Source organism: Pimephales promelas, chromosome 23 (genome assembly GCF_988280905.1).
Source record: "Pimephales promelas chromosome 23, fPimPro1.hap1.1, whole genome shotgun sequence".
Classification (NCBI taxonomy): Eukaryota; Metazoa; Chordata; class Actinopteri; order Cypriniformes; family Leuciscidae; genus Pimephales; species Pimephales promelas.
Window position 1 is genome coordinate 13,072,523 of NC_142791.1, and position 24,780 is coordinate 13,097,302.

General features: G+C 38.3%; 1 protein-coding gene across 5 annotated transcripts in view; it reads right to left on the reverse strand.

Annotated features, from left to right (window-relative positions):
• Positions 1 to 24,780, reverse strand: part of strbp (spermatid perinuclear RNA binding protein) — a 94,312-nt gene that overhangs the window by 55,087 nt on the left and 14,445 nt on the right. For all 5 annotated transcript variants that reach the window (XM_089126517.1, XM_039675462.2, XM_039675461.2 and 2 more), the window contains exon 2: positions 7,407 to 7,474. The gene's annotated coding sequence lies outside the window, so the exon portion shown is untranslated. The remainder of the gene's footprint in view (positions 1 to 7,406; positions 7,475 to 24,780) is intronic.

The window sequence follows — 24,780 nt, forward strand, 5'->3', positions numbered from 1 at the left end:
GGTTATCAAAAGAGGACGCCCACATGTTGGCTTTCACAGGCAGAGCTGACCTCGAGTGCACGGCTCCGACGCTCCCGATAAAACGCTCTAATTAGACAGAGGGAATTCATGCAGGGGCCTTGAGGCTGAACGGGTCTGAAGAGAGCTCATCGTACCTCTCGCTTGTGTTGGGTTTGTTTGAATGCACAGCAAGTGGGAGAAATCTGATGCCAGATTAAGAACTAAACATCACTTTTGAATGAACCTCGAAGGAGAGTGGAAGAAACCGGGTAAAAAGGTAATTGAGGTCACATGTGTCTCCATGCTCAGAATAAAACACAAGCTTACTGCACAGTATCAATGAAGACTGCCACCTCGGTTTGCTTTTTTTACAGTATGTGAAAAATATTAATAATATTTAAATGTGCAATAATCTCTGCATGCCATTTTTCATGCGTTAAAGTTTTAGACGTTTTAAGGTTTATGATAAAATATACATTTTTAAAAAGATCAATATTTTATTAATATATATAAAGATCAATATTTGTTGCTAATAAAATACATTTGTATAAAATTGCAAAAAAAAAACGAATAAATATCTGAGATGACAATACAAATAAACATGTAAATGACAAATGTCAAGCATCAACAAGTAAATATTTTTTCAGCCTTTAGATGATATTCAATGACCATTTCAATATCAATGTGCTCTCCTAAAAATTGATCAAATTTGACCAAACAGTCAATGTATACAAATAGATTCAGAGTTCAACACGTTTTCCAAAAAGTTTATCAATAAATTAAGAGTATGAATGATTTATACTTACTCAGTTTTATTAATATGCACTAATGTACCAATACACATTGACTAACAGTAATATTTACCTATATTCTTACCAAAATATTTTTATTTATAAAAAATAATACCATGCCAAAAATCAAAGATATTCACAACCGATGATGCTTAATTTTATATTGACATAAAAAAAACTGCAGTAATTATAATAAACATATTTGTATAAGTTGATCATGTTCAATATATGAAAAACGGTGTTCTGCCCAGCGCTGGTAGTAAGCCTTTACAAACATCACCTCATTCTCATGGACAAGTGCAGCTCTAGGGGGTTTGATGATAGTGTGAATGGAAAACAGATATGGGGCTTATGCGCTGCGTGTGTGTTAGGTGACGGGAGAGCGCTGTGTGTGAGGAGGTGAAAAATCGGCTTGCCTCAGCAAAGTGCTGAATTCCTAACAGAGTTCAGTGACCCCAGCACCGTCAGACAGGAAGATGAGTTCATCTCTGTGCGTAAGCTGCAGTGTTGACCCCTGACCCCATTTCCAGCGCACACCACTGTCCTCGTTACATATTCACCACCTCTCATCCAGCATTTCTGAGTTCATCGAATCCAGCGCAGAGATTAAAGCGATGGATCAGAGACGCGTCTCAGTGTGTTTGCAGCACAACTCGCTCCAGTTCTCTCTAGTGTTTTGGCTTGATGCAATGTTGAATCTCATGATCAATGTAATACACTTTTCACTCTCAATTCACTAAGTTTTATTTACATGATTCGATTTTTATTCCTATTTTATCTATTTATAGTTTTTTCATAAATTTAATATGCGTTACCTTTACAAACATTTTTAAACTATAATTAATTTTTTATTTATATTATTGTTGACTTTGTAAACAACAGGTTCACTTGTCACTTTTACTAGATTTGCATTGTTATTTTCTTCTTTCTATTTATAACTATTTTATATGTCTATTATGTATATATATATATAGTTTTAAATATATAGCCTATTTCTTCTAAATTATTACATTATAATAGTGTTAAAACAAAGAAACTACAGAAAGATGTTTATTTCGTAAACATTGCCAACTGTGAAAAATGCATGTATGCATATTACATGTGCTTTAAAAGTCTTGTTTGTGGCACATAAAGTCTCTGGGACCTCGATACCTTGAACTTCTGGAGACTCCAGGTCTGGAAAATGGTGGCAATGGAGACTCAAGTTCGTTATTTCAAATGTAGACACGTGGTATATGCGCGCTCATAATGTAAGCTTTTTCCAAGCGCGTCCGCGCCACATTGACTTAAAAGCATCTCAACTTTTCAGAATGCCACAAGCGCACCATAAGCGCACAGTAGGTCACGTGACAAGAACCAACTGTAGTGCAACCACCCTATCGCTTTGGAAAAAGGAGAATGCGGCACGCCCAGCGTTTTCTACGCGTTTTTAGGTGCTATATGTGAATCCGGCCTAAAGGGTTCCTGATGGTCCCACTCCTAATTCTTCACCTTAATTCCTCATTTTTGTCCTGTTTTTGTCTGACCCTGCTGAACCAACGAGCGTTTTGCTGTCCATTGGTCATCATGCCTTAATTTAACAATTTCTAGTATTGCATTTTAGACTAAATGATAAATAAATGAACATGCATAAAACTGTGAACAGTGTAAATGGTTTACTGTCTTGTGTACTATTATGTATACAGTACATTATGATATGTACCTTGGTATACAACCAACTAACGTTCAATGTAACCTCACCTGTATTATGCCTCCTACCTAATTAATCATTATTTAATGACTCACACTTTGATGTACATCACCTTCTTCTAGAATGCCGTGTGGATGTGATATATCTATCTGAGCATTAATGAAGGTATAACCACGCTTGGGACAAAGAATGTTAAATTAACTACAGCAACCTTCCCACTCGGACATTTCACCTTGCTTATTGGTCCAGGTCAACCCTTAGGGGTTGGATCTTTCTCTCCACGGGGGTCCCGAGGGCCCAGCAGGCCTTGATCCAACCATATGGGCTCATGCAAGAGAGAGAAGGACAATCTCAGGAGTTTGGAACCAGGACTCCAACCAACTACGACTCCAATCACCCACTCTTCTGACTTCCTCACTTCTCCTGGGTGCATAGCGTAGCCTCAACAAGGGCCCAGGGCCCCAGGCCTTGAGCAAACCAGCTATGTGCTCATGGAGAAAGATAACTTTCAAACAACTTCCATTTACCACTAACAGAACCCTCAATGACTTCAATTTTCCACAACTTCAAGACCTGTACACAACGGTCCCATTACAAATGCAAGTATTCAATTCAATGAAATGTGAAAATTAAATGCTGTTGGTTCTCATAGTTAGATGGATCTTCTCCACCTTTACATCATTCCATCTCTCACTCCTTTTTCCTACACATGTATTTATGTTTTTGTTTAGTTTATTCACATTTATGATCTAGTTAATAAAACTTGTGCACTTTATGTATTTGGTTCTGATTCACTGATTGCAAACAATGTCTCTTTTACGATCTTGAGAAAAAGATAAAGAGGCAATGATGTAGAAGTAAGCATTGATCTTTTGCAGAGGCGGTCGTTCATTGCACTACAACGTCAGTCGTTTTCTGAGGTTTGATTCAATAAAAGCTGTTTTTTGGACTAATGCGGAAGTTGAGTTGGGGAAACTTACCGGATATTTTTATAGCACAATGACCACTTAGTACGTATCGAATTATCAAGGAAAATTATATTTCTCATTAATTTCAATATTTATACATTACACATTTTTACAAAATACATACATTGGGTTAACGAATGCACAATTTTTTGTCAGGCCAATAAAACAAGAATGAAAAAGAATTCATTGGCAAAAAAAAGTGAAGCTTTGTGTAGGCTCATCCCGCAGGACTGATGTTTACTTCCTTAGTTTTGCACAGTTCCATTTTTATTTCTATTAGTAATAATCAGCAATATCTTTATTCATTTCTTGTATTCCCATTGTCAAAAACTGGTTCTTTTGGGGAAATACAAATACATTATTTCTTGTCAGGTCAATAAGATAAACTGGGAGAAAAAGAGCGAGAGAGAAAAAAAAAGAATGCTTGGTAAGATGGGTAAAAAAAATTGAGGCTCTGTGCAGACTCATCCCGCGGGAATTGTCGTCATGGCTACATCCTTCCAGCAGCAGCTCCCCGATTCCCAGGGAGCGACGATCGCAAGACAGGAGGAGAGAGAGAGAGAGAGAGAGAGAGAGAGAGACACAGATGGAACGGCTCTTATTGCAGAGGATTGAGATGGTATATCACCACGTGGTAAAACAGACAGAGGCATTGTCTGTCCTCCGACACAACAAAACTCAATCTAACGCTCCAACACAACCTGCGACTTTACACAGTAAGATTAAAGACAGCAGGAAATGGCTTTGCATCACATTTAACTTATGTATTTAGCCATTGTAATGCATTGCGCTGTATTTTTCACTACTACGGTTAACGGCTGTATCAGGTCAAAAAAGAATTCAAAAATATATAGATGCATGCTAATAATTCATTTAGGACTCAGCTAAGGAGGCGCGCATCTCTGGTGTGTCAGTGTTTATCTGTATTCATCAGTAGCGGTCGGAGACTCCAGGAGTCCCAGCGGCAGACAGGTTTAATCAGAAACTCAAGTGGCTTCAGGCAGAGTAGTGTCCTTCTCTCTGAGAGTGCCTCATGTTTGTCTTCCACTGAACAGCAGCCCTTTCAAACATACCTATCCAGCACAGGCCAAAACACATCTGAATATGATGAAAAACAGATATATGAGATGCAAAGAACAAAGCCTGGCAAAGGACAAAATACAGTAGCACAAACTGCTTCACAGGAAATGACAAGGACAGGGAGATGGGTTAACTTAAGGAACTGATGTCAGATCTCTGATTAGATGAGGATTTGGTAAAATACTGTGAAACAGGACAATTAATATTAATAATAATAACTTATTTTATTTAGTCTTTATTTACTGCTTTATTTTGTATTAATTATGTATTTATGTGTGTATTTATTAACTATGTATTAATCATTTTAAATATAATAATAATATTTTTATGACACTATATGATGAGTGTTCTGTTAGTTTTTATTATTAATAATATTTTTTTAACAACAATAATAATAATAATAATAATAATAATTTGTGGTATCGGATAACATAAAGAGACGTCTTCAAGATATTTTGCTTACTAAATTTACAACGTCGGGTCTAAAAGACCTCATAAATGCTAATTGATGACAAACAAAATGTGTTCAGAATAAACCAACATTAATCAGATGCCACATGCACGATTAACAATTAGCAATGACATGTCAGATGTACAAAAACCGCAGAGAGGCGTGGGCTGACAAAGTCATTGGATTCTCAAGGACACTGCGGCGAAAGAGTGTGTGTGTGTGTGTGTGTGTGCACGCGTTTGATCGAGAGAGAGACGAGAAGCGTGCAGGAATATGAGAGGTAGCCTGGGAATACATTCACTTGGATTGGCTGTACCGTGAGCATGTGTGTCAATGTGTGATTCTGAGAGCGGGGCTTGGCATCCGGGCCGCAAAGTAGAGTGATGACGGCAGGGTTTGGGTCAGAGAATCATCACAACGGCTAATGAATCAAGGGTTACAAGAGAGAAGAGCAAAGTGGACTCAAGCGGACACAAGCTGTTAGTCTTTGCAACTTGCTCACTCTAGTAGTTGTTCCAGCCAGCGGAAACGATTAGCCACTGTTTGGACAGGAAGTCAGAACATGTTGTTCTGTCAGAACAGCGATACACTCCATTACCTGAACCAAGTCCGAAAGGAGCAATAGAGCTGCCCTAAGCATCATCTCCATTTTATAAAGAGCCAAAGCGAGCAGACTTAAGACAACATGTGATTGAAGACAATTATCATGGGCACATTTCTGCCCATGCCAAGACAAGATCAATGCCAGCCACAGCCATTACTTGGTTGTTATTTTTTTGTTGCCCCAGACACATTCACTTTGCAATAACAGCCATAATAAATAGGCCTTTCCTGTGTCAGTGGATGCTTGAGAATGAGCCATCATCCCTGCGTGGACATAAAGGTGTGTGATTACTTTGCCAGTAGTCGATGTTTGGTCTCTAGTAGAGGCTTCAGTTGTACAGTACATTGTGAGTGGTGTTGAGGACTCCACATTCGTAACCCTTTAGTGAGGAACAATCTGAGATTATTCCGTAATTGTTCTGGAAATTAAACCATCCGCTAGGGCTGCAAGACTTGGAGTTTTTTTTCTAATAAGTAATGCGATGGCAATTTAAAAACAAGGTTTGCTGTGCTTTGTAGGGCTTTACAATATATAACAACAACAATATATTGATATTAATATAATATAAATATTATATTAGGCTATATTATAAAAGAATAATTTTCAATAAAATGTATATAATATATACTATTATACTATTATATTTATTTATTTTTTGCCATTTTAATATTTCGCTGTAAAATAAATAGCATTTAATAAAAATAATTATTATTATTATTTTATTTTACCCTATACAACTGTAAAATTAAAATACTATTATGTATTGCTGTCGTAATTTCTTCAAGTAATTTTTCTTAATTTTCAAATGTTAAACAATCAAACTTTTTTTGGCGGAAATCCCTAAAGGTGCGTTCACACCGGACGCGAATAGCACGTCAGGTGCGAATGATTGCAATGTTTAGTCAATGCAAAGACGCATTACGCACGTAAAAAGTTCCTGAGGCGCAAATGAGGCGTAGAGCGTGGCGCGAAAGATGCGAAAACACCTCCAAACTTCAAACTTTTGTTTTTACGTGTGTCAGTTTCACTCTTGAAGCGCAAATTAACACAAAGTTGTCAAGCGTCAAACTAGACGCGGTAGGCGCGAATTTTCGCGAATTCGCGTCCGATGTGAACGCACAGTAAAGCTGCTCTTTTGTTAAGCGATTCTTAAATCCAAATATGGAAAGTCGGAAAGCTGGCGCACGTTGCATTCATGTACGCTGTATGTTGAGGTGATCCCAACTCTACAGATTAGAAAGATTGTTTGAAGCAGCATGTACTGTGAACCGAGCCACTCCGAGCCACTGAAAACACAGGTGATAATAAGCTACTTCTGTGTAAATGAACACAGTTTGCATCTTTTTCACAATATTTGAACATAGGCAAAGGTTCAGAGAGGCTCTCAGAAGTAAACAGGTTATGTTCAACTAAACATCTTCAAGTTGTGCATGAAAACAAGCCTGTAAACCTACCATCCTCCTCCTCAATGTCCACTGGGAAACCAAAGTGGCCATTTGGATTGTGACGGGTTTAAAACACGGCATTTCTGAATAACACAATTGTTTCATCAACAAAATCCAGAGGCGGTGAGGGCAAATACATTCAAACAAACTAAGACCTCAACACTTGAACCGCATCCAGACCACCCTGTACTAATTATTCCCAAAATAAGCAGTGGGGGAAGCGCTCCACACCCATAAAGCACATACTCAAAATAAACTCCAGCAAACAGATCCAAGAATGGTCCGGTGGTCTCGAGAACTTCTGATTTATGTGCCTAACCCCAGCTTGACCCGCTCAGGACGGCCGTGTTTGAGAGGTCGAGAGAGAGGTCACGTACCGTCAGCGCTCTCTTCCTGGCCCTCTCCAGCACCTGCTCACGGAGGACAGACGCTGTTGTTTCTGGACCTGTCGAAAAGAGAGGATCATTAGAAAACAATGCCTACTGGGCTGGAGAAACACAAAGTGCTGCATTCATGACTGCCACTGTAATTCATTTGTCATGTTAGCAAGTTTAATGGGCCGGATCATGCTTAACAGGATTTGTATTGCTCTTATGATATAAAACATATTGTCAACAATCCTCAGAACGTAAACGTTTCTCCGCCGTCCTCGTAGCTCGTTTATTAATTACAGTAGAGGTCATTTACATATAGGTGCAGTAACAAAAACTATTCAGACAGAAGACGGAAAATGGTTGGTTAATTCCCAATGCTATTTTAGTATCATTGAGATACTAAAATGTATTTTAAATTATCTTGTTTCTGTTTTTGGTGTTTATTTCAGTTTCGATTTTGTCTATATACTGTAGTTTTTATACATTTTTATTTCAGTTTTAGTTTTTTAGTGCATCAAATTAATGGAAAATTTGAAATTTAGCCTTGGCAATAGCCAATAAATAGCTTAAATATTTTATTTTAGTTCATGTTTTTGTTTATTTAATTTTATTTCAAGTAACAAAAATGTTTTACGGTTTCAGTTGTTTCAAAAATAATAATCCTATAATAATAAACCCCACCCACATCAAATAAAGCAAACAGATAAGAGTTAATTATTTTACTCATTTGAAATGTTAAGTCACAATTAGTAAGTTGCTTTTACTGTCCATTAATAAAAATGCAGAACACACACATAAAATGTTTTTTTTAGGAAAAATTTGAAAAAAAAAACCCTTTCAAATAAATGTTGTTCTTTTGAACTTTCTATTCAAACAATCCTGAGAAAAATACAACAATACTGTTGTTAACATTGATAATTATTAATAATAATAAATGTTGCTTGGGCATCAAGTCATCATATTAGAATGATTTCTGAAGGATCATGTGACACTGAAGACTGGAGTAATGATGCTGAAACTCAGCTTTGATCCTCCCAGCTCCAACCGCGGCCATGATCATCAAATCCCCATCCACTGTTGGTCATGGGGTAAATCCATTTCCACTGAACATCCCACCATTTAACCACTATGAAATGGACTGTTGCCCCCATGGAAGTGACTGGAAGAGCTGGAAGTTACACCTCAACAAGCAATGATGTTTTATTTCAATCATGTGATGCAGTGAATGCTCTAACTGGTCGTAAACAAAACACAACATATGGCCGCTGGTGTTGTAATAAAACAGAAATTGCAATGTGAATGCAGCACTTCACTGCTTTTATTAATATTCTCTGAAGTCGAAAAAAAAAAAAAATCACACAAAGCAGCTTCCTTGCATTTTTTCATCTTACATGAATGTCTGTAATTAAAACACTGAAGCTGTCATGATCAAGTTTCTAAACTGTTTTCTCAAGCTAATTCATCAATACCAGGATTCATTTAGGAACAAAACACCACTACTGGTTTGGAAAGTGAATAATTCATATTTTATAGACATACTGAAAGGGTCAAAATAGCAGGAATGTGGGCACATTCCCAGTATTTTTCCCAATATATATTCTGTTTATTTAGGTTACTGAAAAAAAAAAAGAGTTGGTTTGAGTTGGTTATTGTAAGGAATAAACTAAAGTGTGAACAACCATATTTAAGTTTTCCCCCCATCTCATTCAGTCCTAAAAGGATAGTCTGCACTTACAAATTCGAAACTGAACAATTGTTTCCAAATAGAGCTATTAAGTCTATCTGCTGACAACCTCTTTATTTTTTCATACACCAAAATATACTGCACAATAAATATCGCAATGGCAGTTTCTTCCAATATTATGCAGCCCTAGCTGAAACAGTATCTTTTTAACTATCTATTTTATTCATGTCATTTTCTACCGGTATGCACGCTAATTCATATACTAAAATGTCTTTTAATTATACATGTTTTTTCAAGGGGTCACAATGATAAATATACCTAGAAAAGTAATATTTCAAATACTACAGACAGCATTTGAAAGCCCTTATCTTAAACAGCACCATGCGACAGGAATTTTAAGTGCACAATTATCACAGTTGTCAAACAGTTGAGAGAAGGCAATTATGTAATCATTTCTCCCGGCCCGATTGAAAGCAGCCAGCGATCTGTTCTGAAACCCTGACAATGCTTGAGTCAAGGATCAAGTGAGGAAAGAGAAAATAAAACCAGTTGTGGGTCAAACAAACCTAGTCTTGGAAGCACAATGGGTGAAAACAATCACTTTTAAACACAAGCTCTTTTCCTCCCATTCCAAAATTATAATTCACTCTCTAGTGGGCAGTCAACCGCTGCGTCTGAGCACTCTTGAAACTGACCGACCGAGTGTTTCATGCTACACCTCCATCGATGGGCATCTTGCCAAGACTAAACTGGTAGTAGAGCGAGTTCTCTGCGCTTCAGTATCATCACTGCAGCGACTGGCAGAGCGGCATGCCTGATTGTTTGATGATAAAGCAAGCACTGGAAATTGTTTATGCCGGGAGACGGGTGACAATGGGTCATCTCTAATCTTTCCAATTGAAAAAATCAATCTGCCAGTAACTGCGTTCATGAGCCAGTGTCTATTTATCCATGAAAAAGGGTGAATAGGAGGAAACAAGAAACATTAGGATGCAAGGTTACGAAAGAAAACAGCAAAGAAGGAAGGAAGTAAAAGAGGCAAATAAAGATACAAAGAATGGATGAATAACAAAATATAAACGTTGCAATATAACATTAAAGAATAACAGCAAGAAAGAATGGCTAATGTAGGAAATTCATAAAAGAGAAAGGGAAAAAAGGAAGCAAGGAAGCATAATAACAAAAAGAAAGTAAGAATAAGAGGTATGGAAGGAAGAATAAGGCCGGATTCACATATAGCGCCTAAAAACGTGTAGAAAACACTGGCCGCGCCGCATTTTCCTTTTTCAAAAGCGCTAGGGCGGTTGCGCTCCGGTTGGTTCTTGTCACGTGACCTACTGTGCGCTTATGGTGCACTTGCGGCATTCTGAAAGGTTGAGATGTTTTTATCTCCATGCGGCGCGGAAAAAATGAGCATGTCGCACCGCTTCCATTATGAGCGCGCATACCTTTGAAATAACGAACTTGAGCGCGCAAAACGCGATATGTGAACAGGCCCAAAGACAAAATGAAAGTTTAAAGAAAAGGAGAGACGGGAAAAAGGATCGAAGGACTGTAAGAAGGATGGGAAGTGAAAATGACGGAACAAAAAAAAAAAGAACAAAGGGTGAATAAGAGGAACAGGTTGGAAGCTTAAAATACAAACAAATAAGAAAAGCAAATGAAAAACAGGAAGGAAAGAACCATAGACAGAAAAAGTGCAGATGAAACATTTGTGCCTTTTAACGCTGTCAATGCTTATAGTCAGACATCAATATCACAATGATCTGCAGAAGACCTAATGAGACAGATGAAATACCATGAAAACGCAATGGTGTTTATGACTAAATATTGTGACGTTGTATGGAAGAACACTGCAGTTGTTCTGTAAGACTGTATTGATGTGAAGTCCTAGTGCCACATTGATCAAGCTGCACTAAAATAGAGGCATTAGCAGAAGTGTGATCAATGCACAGAGCTCTAATTCAAACATCAATAATTACACTCTTATGTGAGCTGCTATGATACAAAGTGCTGCACACTCAATTATCCAGCAAAACAAATGTGAAGTCAAAAGTGAATAATGGCTGCCTCATGAACACGGAGGCCATGACAATTCATTTTAATTATGTCAAGTTTACAAACTAATAAAGCTTTAAAAACAACACAAACACATCCAAATATTAAAAAAGAAAAACTATTTCGGCACAATTTTTGCACATATAGTCAAATCAGATTGACCGCTTATGCACGTTATCATGTCTGTCAATAACTGTCTGTGGGAAAGCATCGACATTAGGGATGCACGATATATCGGCCAGCATATCGGTATCGGCCGATATATGTTCATTTTTAATGTTATCGTTATCGGCCTTGTAAGAAAATGTGGCCGATATATTAAAGCCGATAAATAATGTATTATTCCCTTCAGCTGAGACACTTGTTGAGCACTGTTTATGATTTTGATTTTCTTGAAATATTTTTGAAATCTCTTTAAAAAGAGATTTTTAAAAATTTAAATATTGTTTGGTACAACATGTGCAGCGCAAATCTGTCATATCGGCTACACAACACTATAATGAGAACATCATTATAATCGTGCGCTTGAGACATGGATTTAATTGTGAGACTTTTGTTTTTGTAATCAGGCTCTCAAAATTAGATAAAAAAATTGGATTTAAATTTTTCGGCCGATATATCGGTTATCGGCTTTCAAATATAAAGAATTACCGGTTATCGGTACCGGCCAAAATTTTCATATCGGTGCATCCCTAATCGACATGGGCATAAATCACGTCACTGCTTGGTGGCTAAGAAATAAACAAACTGTATACACACACACACAAGTCCTTTTTTGGACAGCTACTCAGCCATCCTGCCCATGATGGATGCAGAACTAGGGCTCGGTATCATTAAAACATATTTCGATACGGTTTCCTGAAGGATACTTTTTTCGATACCAAATTTATGAAATCTGCTTTAACAAGATTACATTACATATTGCCAAAAAAAATAATAATATTGGTTTTATTTTTTTAGTTTGTTGACTTTTTTTACAGACTCAATGACTTTAGGCCACTGGGAGGAAGAATATATGCCCCACACTCAAGCGCAAGCTCAAGGCATCGAGCCAGGTCAAATGTAGCCACTCTTTTTATCGTTCACACATATTTTACATCTGTGGAGGTTGGGACGCTTACACGTGTGTGGTGTGAGCCACGTCTCTGGGCGTAACTGACATAAACTAGTTGTGATGAGGCTCAGTGGGTGTGGAAGGAAGAAGACAGGGTCGGCGTGACTGGGTCTTAGGTTTTATTAAAATAAACAAAAGAAACAGGGCGCACAGTAGCGCGTTCACTGTGTTATTATAGTAATACAGCAGATAAACAACAACTCTTTACGGTCAGCAGATCATTTCTCTCTCAATCACCAGTTCCTTGAGTCCCAGTCCAACTCTCTCTCACCCTCTCTCAATCCCGCCGGCTAATATGCAGTCTCTCCACACCAATTACTGCAATCAGACAAAGGTGTTCATCATCTGCACTTGACCTACTTACTCACCGTGCGGCTCTGCCCTTTATCTCCCGCTCGCCACACTAGTATTGTTTCTTGATCAATCGCCACAGCCAATCATGCTGCATGCTTATTGGCTCACTGACGTTGACCAGATTATCCCCTTAGATTTAAAAATTTGATACCGAACGACAAGACATTTTTTGATACTCTATGGTAGAGGCAATTTAATCAGTGCTTCAAAAGTTTCGAACACGACACCGAGCCATATGCAGAACAACAGACTGAAATCCTATAATGTTTCCAAATAAAGTTGACAATGAATAAGCTCTGAAAGCATGAAAGCAATCCCAAGACCTCTGGCAGTCTACACACAACAGGTCTAAATATTTGTCACAATGAGGCGTGTTATTCTAAATCTGTCAAACTCCACATATGTGGGATGAGCTAAGCGGGATCGTCAGTAAAGTGGAGTGTGTGGTGATCCTGGAAAGTGAAATTCAATTAGCGCTCTCAGACAACGTCTCCCACACAGCGCTCCACTTTGAATACTGGAGAAAGAACGCTTTCCAGATGAGAATAGCTCTACTGTGGGATACATGTCAAGCAGACGGTGTCTGTGCTATACATTTTAATTGGTAAAGGCCGATGTAATCTACAGACGCCTACTTAAGCTGGGACATTTGAGCCATAAAGCCCAAACTCACTACAAGGCGTCCCCTGATTGGTTTATAGCTCATGACAGCTTTTTCTGGACAAACCTGTTTCTTGTCAGATAATGTTCTTCCTGAAAAAGGCAGAACATGTTGTGGCAGACCTTTGTAAAAACAACAAAAACTTTCAGCATTCCAAAGAATGGAGTTTTACTATATGAATGCCAATCGACAAACCAGTCTGACTGCAAGTCACTTAAAAGAGCATCGGGGAGAATCTGCTGGCCAAACCCTAATTTTCTCTTGTCAGCAGCTGTAAAGGTCAGGGATGCCATTATTATGAAGTACCATTGCCCTTTAGCTTCCAGGAAATGCTGTTCCATTACCATTATTTAACTTGCTTTACAGAGGAATTTGCCACAAAATGTTGCAATAAAATAATTCAACAGCAAATTAATTAACATCTAAATTATATCCCACAAAAAGCTTCAGTTTTTAGTTGATTGTCCTTATTGCTTATAATATGGCCTTTTGCTTTAACTACCTACAAGAGTTTTTGTAGCAGCACCAAACGCAATTGACTTTGTACATCAATTTGGCTTTGGCTTTGAATCATTCGTAGTTTGCACTCATGCAATAGGGTGGATCAGTGTAAAAAAGGAGGCGTGTTCCAGCACAAACAATCCCTGGTGTTATTTTGTGGTTCCAGAAAACAATTGCGCCACTGACCAGAAAAAAAAAACCTAGTCTAAAGTCAGTGGCACGTTGCGCGTACATTCGGATGCTATTTTAAGCGTGCATGCTTGGCCATAATACAGAGTGTGAACAATGCAAGATGATTCTCTCATCTACACAGATGCATTTACTTTTTGCAAATGATACATTATTACAAGGAAAAACATTAAAATACAAGGGAAATCATTGTTGTGATCATGACGATGGGAAAAATAGGCATAAAGATTATATGCATGTTTAACCGAAGTTAATTTGGGTGGGTTTGTCCAATCCCCAATGTCATTTCTCTTTCTTTTACGGTCCTGACGAGAATATCGATTGTCTCGGCTGTGAAACGATTCTGAAGCACGGCTGGTAAATGCAGCGTTATAATAAAATTGCGCCATGGAACAAGCGCACCTCGTTCCTCATGTTCTTAAAGGGAATGTGATATGACGTTCTTATTGGTTTGTTTCCCGTTACGCCCAAACCACACCTTTGAATAATGAAGCTATTTCAGACCAACCCTTTTAGATTGAGATGGTTCTCACTGCGGAACATGAAATCCACGGGGAGGAGTCGGATGCACATCCAACTCCTCCCACCTTACATACACCTAAACCTACCCAACTCCGCCCCCTGATCCCTAAACCCACCCCTAATCCCTAAACCCAACCCTAATCCTACCCATCTCCACCCCTTGGATCTTGATCCGACTCCTCCCCGTGGATCTCATGTTCTGCATTGAGGTGCTATACTTTAGATTTGCATCTGGTGCAAGAGTCATTTATCCCGCCGGTTAAATAGTAAACACCGCAGAGATCCGGCAATTATCACTTAGGGTTTACTCACTTTTGTTGCCAGTTTTTTTGACAATTATGGCTGTATGTTGAGTTATTTTCAGAGGACAGTAAATATACAGCAGCACATTGACAACTCTAAAATCTATCCAAGTTTAATTTCCATAGTATTGGGAAGTTATACTAAAATGTTTGCTGAAATGTAAGGGGTGTACTCACTTTTGTGAGATACTGTGTGTATATATACAGTGTATATATATATATATATATATATATATATATATATACAGTATATACACGCACAAAACACACACAGATTTAGGCTATTTTATTTTATGTAATTGGGATGAAATCTGCTTAAGTGTCACGAAAATCATGTCTCAATGCAAAAGAAAAAAAAAACTTTAGCACAAAATATGGATTCAAAAACAAAGACTAGTAAAGATGACTGCCAACAAAGATTTTGGACACACTATAGTCTTGTAAAGAACACAAGCACATTCTCATTTTTGGCCAATATGTTTCTCCCTTTTCAGAATTTTAATGCGTTTTTGAATTTGACTGAACAGATCCTTTTCTGTGTTAATTCAAATGACCGTGAAAATCCATAAAGACTTTAGCACATCAGTGTGAACAGAGTGACTGACTGCAGAGAGCCCTAATTAACAGTGCCAGCCTTAGACGTCCAGATGTTCTCCTCAGAGAGCTGACGACTGCATCTGAACACACAGAGAGGGATCTGCAGCACAAGGATAAAGAGTGAGAATCAAGATGAAAAACAGAGTAAGGCCTAAAAATACTCCAAGCCAATGCATCAACAAAATCGCTTCTGGATTTGGAAGCTCACTTTTGTGTTAGTGTTCCTCAATGTGTCAGACAACAATTTGTAATTGTAACACAAACGTGTTGCATTCTCTTAATGGTGCGTCACAATTTTGGTAAGCGAAATTATTAAAAAGCTAAAAAGCTTGGTTTTGGAGAGGGAAAATCAGACCGAAACAATGCCGTTTGATTAGATGACTTGTTTATGTTGACACATCCATAAGCTGCAAATGGTGAACATGTCAGCTGTGTGGATGCAATCTATCATGAACAAAAATGAGTAGAATATTGCCATGTAAAATTTGTTCGGCTGAAATAATTGAGAAGCCAAGGAGGACGTTCTCAAGGAGGACCACCTCGCTTTTAGATCTCTTATGAATGTCCATCCATGCATATTTTACTTTTGCGTTCGAATTAGCATTTCGCTTTGAAACAAAATCTTCCGCCATTGTGTTGTCAGTCAGCTCATCTCACTCTTCTTGTTAGTCAGCTCGCTTACTCTCGTGACATAATATCTGACTTTCTTTCCTGTACCTTAAGGCCTGTTCACAACAAGAATGATAACTATAACTAGGGTTGGGTATCGTTTGAATTTGAACGATTCTGATTCCGATTCCTTGTTTCGATTCCGGTTCCTAACGATTCTCGATTCCGATTCTTTTAAGAGGCAGGGTCAAAAAAGTTTAGCTAACCTTGCTAACCAACGGTCTTTCTGAAGGAAATACTCCTTCTGTCACAAATACTCCTTTTGTCACAAATTTTGCATTTTGCCGAGATTTCGTTATTTTTAGAAAAGTGAAGCCACACTTTGGACCGCCGACGTAAGCTACTCATGTTCGACTCGCGCGGTTATGAACACTTCCGGTAGACGCTTCTTCGTTGGTGTTGTTCAGTGGTTTCTTCTTCCGCTCGGCGGACTGTGAATATCGAAACTAGGAATCGAAATTTTAACTTTTGAACGATTTCGGGAAAAACGAAAAGTTAGTCCCTGTTCCGATCGATACTCGATTCTCGATACCCAACCCTAACTATAACAATAACTACATTAGCGTTCACTGTCACACCAGTGGATGATATTGCTCTTTTTTAAATGTTTAATATCTTAAAACAGGATGGATTCTGATTGACACCAATTATAGTTGTGGTGTTGACTCTGCTATTTTTTTACATTTGGATTTTTAGTTATAGCTTTTATTCTTAGTGAATGGGCCTGCAATGATGGAACTGAGCAAGTTAGGTTTATATACTTTTATAAGGTTTAGTGTACATAATTCAGCTAGCTATGTGACTACCACCCCTGAAAAAAAAAAGCCTGAACCAAAAAATAAAACTCCCCTTTTATGTTTTAGAAACCACATTTTCTGTGCTACACATATCAGAGTCTCAGCCCTTCAAGCAAGGATTGAGAATGGTGTAGTCACAAATCCACCTGCAAGCTCATTCTGGTTCACCAAACGAAAGGTCGGAGTCGTGCCGCTGGCCTTTGCTGTGAAAAGCTCGCTAACTCACGAATGATGGAACCATTCTCCTCTGCCATTCAACATTACAGCTTCTCACCAGGATCCAAACGCCTTCCATGAGACCAGACACATCCTGCAGAGATCTCGCACAAGAGCCTTCCAGCTCGGCTTTAGCAATAAGGCAGTGCTCTAACTGCCAAAGCTGGATTGTTACCTCAGACTCCCGCAGACAAAGCTATTATAGCGAAGAGCTGGATCTCTTCCTTCCCGAGAGGAAAATAATCCTCAACCGTGTGTTATCAGACAGATCAGGACTTCTGACCCTAACTCACTGTTCGAGTACAGTAATGCTGGTTACTGAAACTAGCAATTTGGTGAAGTGCCCCAAAAGGGTCAAAGTGTTTAACTGTAGCTGCTCTGAAGACAGTTTTCACATGAAAACAGCCCAGAGATTATCCGGCTCAGGCGTCTCAAATAGAACCTCTTATCTTGCCAAACGATTTAAGTGCCTTTGACTTTTAGTAGAAGGGCATGCATTCATTCATGAATTTTCACTGGGTAAATAGGAGGGATGACCAATGTGATCAAAATCATATATTACATAAGTATCTATCATTTTCATAGTAGGCTACATAAATACCACAATATTTAATGGTATATTTTATCCTAGAAAAACAACCAAACATTGTATAGCCTACATTACATAAAATGTCAAAAAAAAATAAATAATAATAATTAAAATATGAAAATAGACTTGACAAGAATGAAAAGGTAAGATTTTCCACTAAGGTTATATTACATTTAGTTAATTTATTAGTTTTATCAGTTAATAAATAACCACCTGCTCAATGGCACTAGCTGAATGAACATCCTCATCTGTAGGACAACACAAAGCTTAACTTCACATCCACTTCTTGTTAGCGTGAGAGTTTGAACAAGCTACTCAAGTCAGGCCTGAACAGGAACTGAAATCGATAGACAGACACCCAGTCTGAACGGGTCAAGCTTGGCTTGCCCCTCACAATGAGGTCTCTGTCCATCATTTAAAAACATGGCCGCCTGCTCAATATAGAGCTCATTCCAGCTTCAGCCATCCATAAAACAAGCCAACACTCAACATCCGGGTCTCATTTGCCCAAGAGCCAAAATATTTACCTTCGCATGTTCTCTCATCCTGCATTGAGCGCCAAAGAAATCACACACTGGTTTAACACACATCCAAGTCAGGCAAATAAAAGGGGCAAAGATTATGGGTATTATGTGAGGGCTTTGACTCAATTATTAAAAAATAAAGACAAATTACTAAATTAAAGAGTGATGTAATAACCACTAGGCAGGGTTTCTACCATAGAGATTACAGCAGTTAATCTAGTCATGAAAGACACAGCTGTGATGTTGAAGAGTTTTTCCACCCGAGGATTAGATTTATAATAGATGTCTATTGCTCAAAGAATGCAAGAATTAGGAACAAAACGTGAGAGAAAGGGAGGAGAAAAGCCCCTCTTCCGTTCATTACTCTTTAACACAATCTGGGCCAAGCCCAATCATTTTACTTCTGCAGTTACCATGGAAACTGGCTCCCTCCCACTCCTAGGTGTTAAGAGACATTGCGATCGGAGGCCAAGCCTGACGCGCAGCGCAGTTTGTGTTGTCACCTCACTTGTTTTTAACGCAGCTGTCGTCTCTTAACCGCTCTACCGCCACAACAGGAAACAGCTGCAAACTCGCTAATAAGCAGAGGTTGGTTCGGTCAATGACACCTTATTCTATCAAAAGATGAGAAGCTGAGCTCATCTCGAGGTGTACGGAGTGGGATAGAGAGTGGTAATGGAAACAGTGAAATCTATTTCTTAAGAGACAAACTTGACCACTACAAACGCTTGTAACTTTGAAAGCTATACATTTTCAAAACGTAAAATTGTTGGTCAAAACTATCCAGCTAAAAAACATAGTAGCAATACAAGTTTCTAACAAAACATAGTTACTATACTGTGGAGATTTAAATGAGTAATACCTTGATAAATATCATCATCTGATCAGCTGTTTACTTGTTTTGTTGCTAACTGCTTTTTTGTAAAAATGGGCAGTTTGCACACTTCTTGTAAAGTTTGCAGTTTCTTTAAATATAGCTTCTCTGTTAAAGTTTAATGACATCACATTTGAGATCCTCGCTGTTTCTGTGACAAATGAATTCTGCTGTTATCTTCACAATAAAGGAGATATTTGACACAAAAACGCAGAAAACCTGTTCAAAATCTTAATTATGGTGACAGTATAAAAAACGAACATAGATTTTTTTTAAGTGATAAAATACACTTCTATATACTTCACAACAAAAGACATTACTTCCTGAATTTTTATTTATTTATTATTGTTCAACTGCACAAATGGTTCCAACTGAACTGCAACTAAAATGAATCGATTTCCTAACTCACTAATGTAGGTGAAATGCTATGTTCACACTTGATGCGGAAATTTGATATAAAAACTACACTATTATGAAAATTGATGAGATAGTCACACAGTAGTTAAGTTAGTAGCAACCATCTACAATGCGAGTCAATCACCTGCATATGCGACCAAATTTCACGAGGCGACAAAAAAAGTCTCCAACAAGCCAATGGCTTGTTCTTAAGCACTGACGCTTGTCTGAGAGCGCCCTCTGATGCTTTCTTTCTCTCACTGTGTGTCCACAGTTTTTCCTCTTTGTCGCCATCTCTGTTTGAAACCTGCAATTGCAGTTATTCAAGAATTATCAACTTTGCGCGAGTTATGCCTCGGCACGGCACAGCGTGGATGAACACAATGTTTGAGGAAAGTGTGAGGCTGTCAGACACTGTGAAGATGTGGATACGGTCATTCAGAATCACAGATTATTCTTTTTGGAAGTACAACCAACATAAGAATTTTCACCACAAAATGTCATCTGAACTAGTAAGAAACATCCACTTCTGATCTGGTTCTGACATTGCAGTAAATCGCACTGATTAAATCTAACAATCGCTTATAAGTTATCATATCACGCAAAACCGTGCAAAATAATTATACTTTGTTCTCAAATTGTTTATGTTAACAACATCAGCATTGCGTGACTACATGTAATGTCCTTCCGATTTTATCCTCGTTTCCACATGGGTCCGGTTACAGTCTCTTTTTTTTGAGATCCTCACTGTTTCTGTGACAAATGAATTCTGCTGTTATTTTCACAATAAAGGAGATATTTGACACAAAAACGCAGAAAACCTGTTCAAAATCTTAATTATGGTGACAGTATAAAAAACGAACATAGATTTTTTTTTTTAAGTGATAAAAGTCTTTAAGTGATTTAAGTCTTTTTTTTTCTGTAGCCAGTCTGAAGTCCAAACGAAGTCTTTTGCATTTAACAGCAGATGAATATCTAGTTGTCACTGGTGATAGTCGTTTGAACCTTTCTGGATGCCATCAAATTGATAAGTTTAATTATATCAAGTGCTTTAAGAAAATGCTCCAACATCCTTACACTCAATATAGCCTACTAGCCGAGACTCCTCATTTATATGTGTTGTGTACAGATGTGACGACATGCTCGAATCTCTCGCGGAAATCCACCAGTACCACTGAAATTAAAAGCATTAATACAAGCTTAACGCTTTAAATCCAGCTAAGGCAAGCAGATAGATTTGAACACTGGCTGGTTATATTTTAGATCATTTTTAACCCCCAAAAAAGCTACAAACTGCAGCTTTATTATATTTTTCCAGAAAATTTTATTGTAAAAAGTCTGGAGGGCAATATGAACATTTTACTAGCCAACGGCGACTCGAGCTACAGTTTATCCGTAGAGGGTTGAGTAGCATCACTATGTTAGGAAATTTGCTTGCCTACGGTGAGAAAGTGACAGCAACTCTCTCTCTAATGGATAACATTTGCAAGTTTCTGCGATTCTGGTACTTGACACCAGCATTACCAGCAGAAAGCACGGAGATACCTAAAGCCTCTAATCAGCTTAACATAGGCTTATAATCAGTGAGGTCTCTGTGTCCTAAACCGCCTGCTGAGATGCTTCCGAGGTCCGTACATGACCGGAGACCTCAAAGGCTGTGTGCACCTGGTCATACAATTCTCATTTCTGTGCCGCAGACTAGTTTTGACCAATCAATTTAGGCCACCAGCACTACACATTTTGGCAGGGTATTCAAGTTAACACAGTCAGTATCGCCTTAAGTAAATGCAAACCGCTAGGAAAAAATATAAAAATCGAACGCGTGTCAAAATATCGAATCTAAACATTAGGCCTTCCAGTGCAAATGCAGCCCCTGTGACCTCTCTGTGAAAGAGGCAGTGTGGAATAACGATCGAGGTTTGCATCAGTTCAGACTTGGATCTCCAGAGACTGCACCATCCTCTACAAATATTGCTGAGAGAGCATCCGCCGACAAAGACAATTTTTCTGCGTATGCGACTGTATGTGCAAGCTTACGTATGTGTGTGAGCTTATTGTCAGTACAATTGATCAGTTACGCTGCAATCTTGGATTGTCATGAGGAGCAATGTTGTCGCGTTGCAGGATGGCTGACAAAATACCAACGTTTTAAAGTAGCATTTGACTCCCATTTTCCTCACAGCTAAAGATTTGAATGAACTTCCATTCCCCCTTCGCCACCACCTCATTAAATTTGGTGCAAAATAGACAGTGACAAAGGAACAAGAAAGAGAGGAAAAACGTAAAAGCAAAAACATTGTGAGGCCTGCCATTGTTTTATTCTTCTAATGTGTAAAAAATAACTCCAACCGAAAGGCAAAGTGGGTCAGAGAATTCCCCAGGTACCGCAGAGAGGCAGCCAGTCGTTTTACAGCAGATACAGAGCTTAGCCCATCCCAGCTCGAGGCTCTCAGACCTGGACAGCCATACGAGTATATGAGGACATATTACACACCGCACCGGTCATTCCTAAAGGCTTTGTTTCGAGTGCATATTACTGTTATTGGAAAACAGGTACTTCTTTGCACAGTCTAGTATAATACTAGGACTATATATATTCAACGGTTCTCAAAATGCAATGATCTTACCCAGTCCATCAAGGCCATTTACAGAAACTGTGACGTAGATACATTGTACTTACTCAAATAAGTACGAAGAAATATTAAATTAACATGGACTTATTATAGTGTTACAGATTAGGTTTGGTTTGGAGTTAGTCGAAATTATGCATAATTTACTGTTATTAATATAGTAATGAATAAATGTCACCTTAAAATAAAGTGTTACCAAAAGTAAATGCCTGCCACAGTCCATTCTGATGACCAACATGCGAGTTATCCTTGGTAAATGGAGGTTAGATGATCATTAGAGGTCATTTACAAACAGAAGACAAAGATACAGTAGATAAACAGCCTGAACTGAAACGAACCGAGCTAATTCAACAAATCTAGACACTTTTTTTGTCCCAACTTAAATTGCGTGAAATCCACTTATATGCAAAATTGTGTGACATCCACTTAAATATGCTAAATAGAAATTACCAAACCATTTGTGATGAGACCACATGAATCATTTTTGTTGGCATAACCTGCTTTGGGCAGGGGATTTATATTTATAGTTCCCAGCATGCTTTAGGACTGGATGAAGAGAGTAAATGTTAAAATGAAGTGATATTTTATGTGTTTTTCAGGAAGATGAAAAAGCTGGAAACTGAGGACCGGTTTTCACAGACAGGTCTTAGATTAAGCAAGGATTAGACCTTAAATTGGATATTTAAGTAGATTTTATAACACTGCCTTAGAAAAAAAAAAAACATACTGGTGTGCATATTGAGACAAAACAATGACACTAACATATTTTAAGATATGTCAGTGCAAGTTGCTTTTATTTCAGACAGCTCAAACACATAATAGACTGGGACTAGCTTAAGCCTTGTCTGTGAAACCAGCCATTAGTGTTTAATTTTCTGTTTAAGATTTAGAACCGTTTCTGTTATATAGGCTAGTCATTTTGGGGGTTACCATTGTGCTGAAGAGTGAAGCGTATATCCTCAACCCAAGCTGTATGTTGCTTTAATCAATAAGCCATTATTGTGCAAATCCCATCTTAACTTTTTTTTTTAGCATGTTAGTATGGCTCTTGCTTCTAGCAGTGAACAAAGATATCAGTTCGTTGACATTTAATTTTATTGGCTCAATTCAACCCAGTCAAATTTAATGAGTTAAATTAACATAATAATTTCATATTAATAAAGTAATATCTTGACCATTTATCCACAACTGAAACGAGTTTAGCAAAAGACTCAATATACTGTACACTAACATGTAACAACATAGAATCAGGGGACTAATTTAAGATTCAACCATTGAAAAGTCCATGTTGGTTGACTCAACGACTAATCTGAATGTTCAAGGGAGAATGTCCCTGTAAAATCCTCTGCGATGGCCAACATGCACATTTACCCTCTTAAATCAATTACAGGTGCAATAACAGAGCTGCGGTTTACATTGGCATTGCTGTTCACGTCCAACATGCTTGTTTATTTCCCTGAGAGTTACAGCCAGTTGAAGACTGCTCTGTAAATAGACAAGAGACTGTGAGCATGTCAAAATTAGCAGCAGCTGACAAGCTATCTGTGACGCAATCAGGGTTCGACCTGAAAAAAAAGAAGGGCTGAAGCCAGGTTTACCGCTCTACATACAGTAAGCCACCAGATGATTTATCATGCTAACAAAGCTAACCCGGCTACTGCTGCCCACGTTAAGCCTGATCAGTGAATACAAATCAGAAGCGACTTAAAAGTAATCCAGCCAGGCTATAACACATCCACCGCACAGATTAAAGGGTGTCCCCATGGGGTCAGTCAGGGTCAGAGCGTCTTATGCATATAGGAGTGTGCAAACGTACAGAATGGAAAAAAAATTAAAGGAACAATTCTAGCAGCACTGCAAAAAAAAAAAGGCACAAAAGAGCACTGTAAAAAAATTGCCACTAAAAAAAAAAAATAGTAAATAGTTATTCTCTGTGTAAAGATATAATCTATCTCAGACAACACAGTGATCATTAGATCCCTGTTGTTAGGGAGCACCCCAGAGTCTTAAGGGAAAGAGACATTCTGGTCTCCAGAGGGAGAGAGAGAGGAAGGCATGACTTGCCAATTCAGCCAAGATTTACAGTGCAACTGTAGTATTGAGAAGGCTGAGAAAGACACAGCTGTATCAATACATGGGGCTCAGCAAATAGAAGGACTAAGGGTGCTACCCCTGAGGCCTTTCAACGCTCCAAGGTACGCTTAACACTGACTGCGAGTAAACCGCTGAGGTTACAGTCACTAGGTATGTTCGACTTCATGCAGTGCTGACACCACATCACTGAAAGTACAGCGAGAGTGATTCGACAGTGGCTGCACAAGCTCTGATGACAGCACAGCTGTTTCCCGATTGGGCGGATTCACCGATGACATCATTGACATCACGTGTTTTGTGTTTAAACAATGATTTCATAACAGAAAAAACTTTTCATTTAACCATAATGTTGTATTGCGTCATGTTTATCAAAATAACACTGAAAGAAATTTCCAGAATCAAAGAATTGTGCCAGATGAAGACCTGATGGTCGAAATGTAAAAAAAAAAAAGTTGTTTGGAGCTGTTATTTTCAGTGTGCGGACATCACAATCAATGTGATGTGAATGTGAAAATGAATGACAATTGCTTTATTGCTGTCATCATTTGCAGTCAAGTAAAATGTAGATCATCCTACTCAACCACAGTATTCGAGTGTATAAAAAAT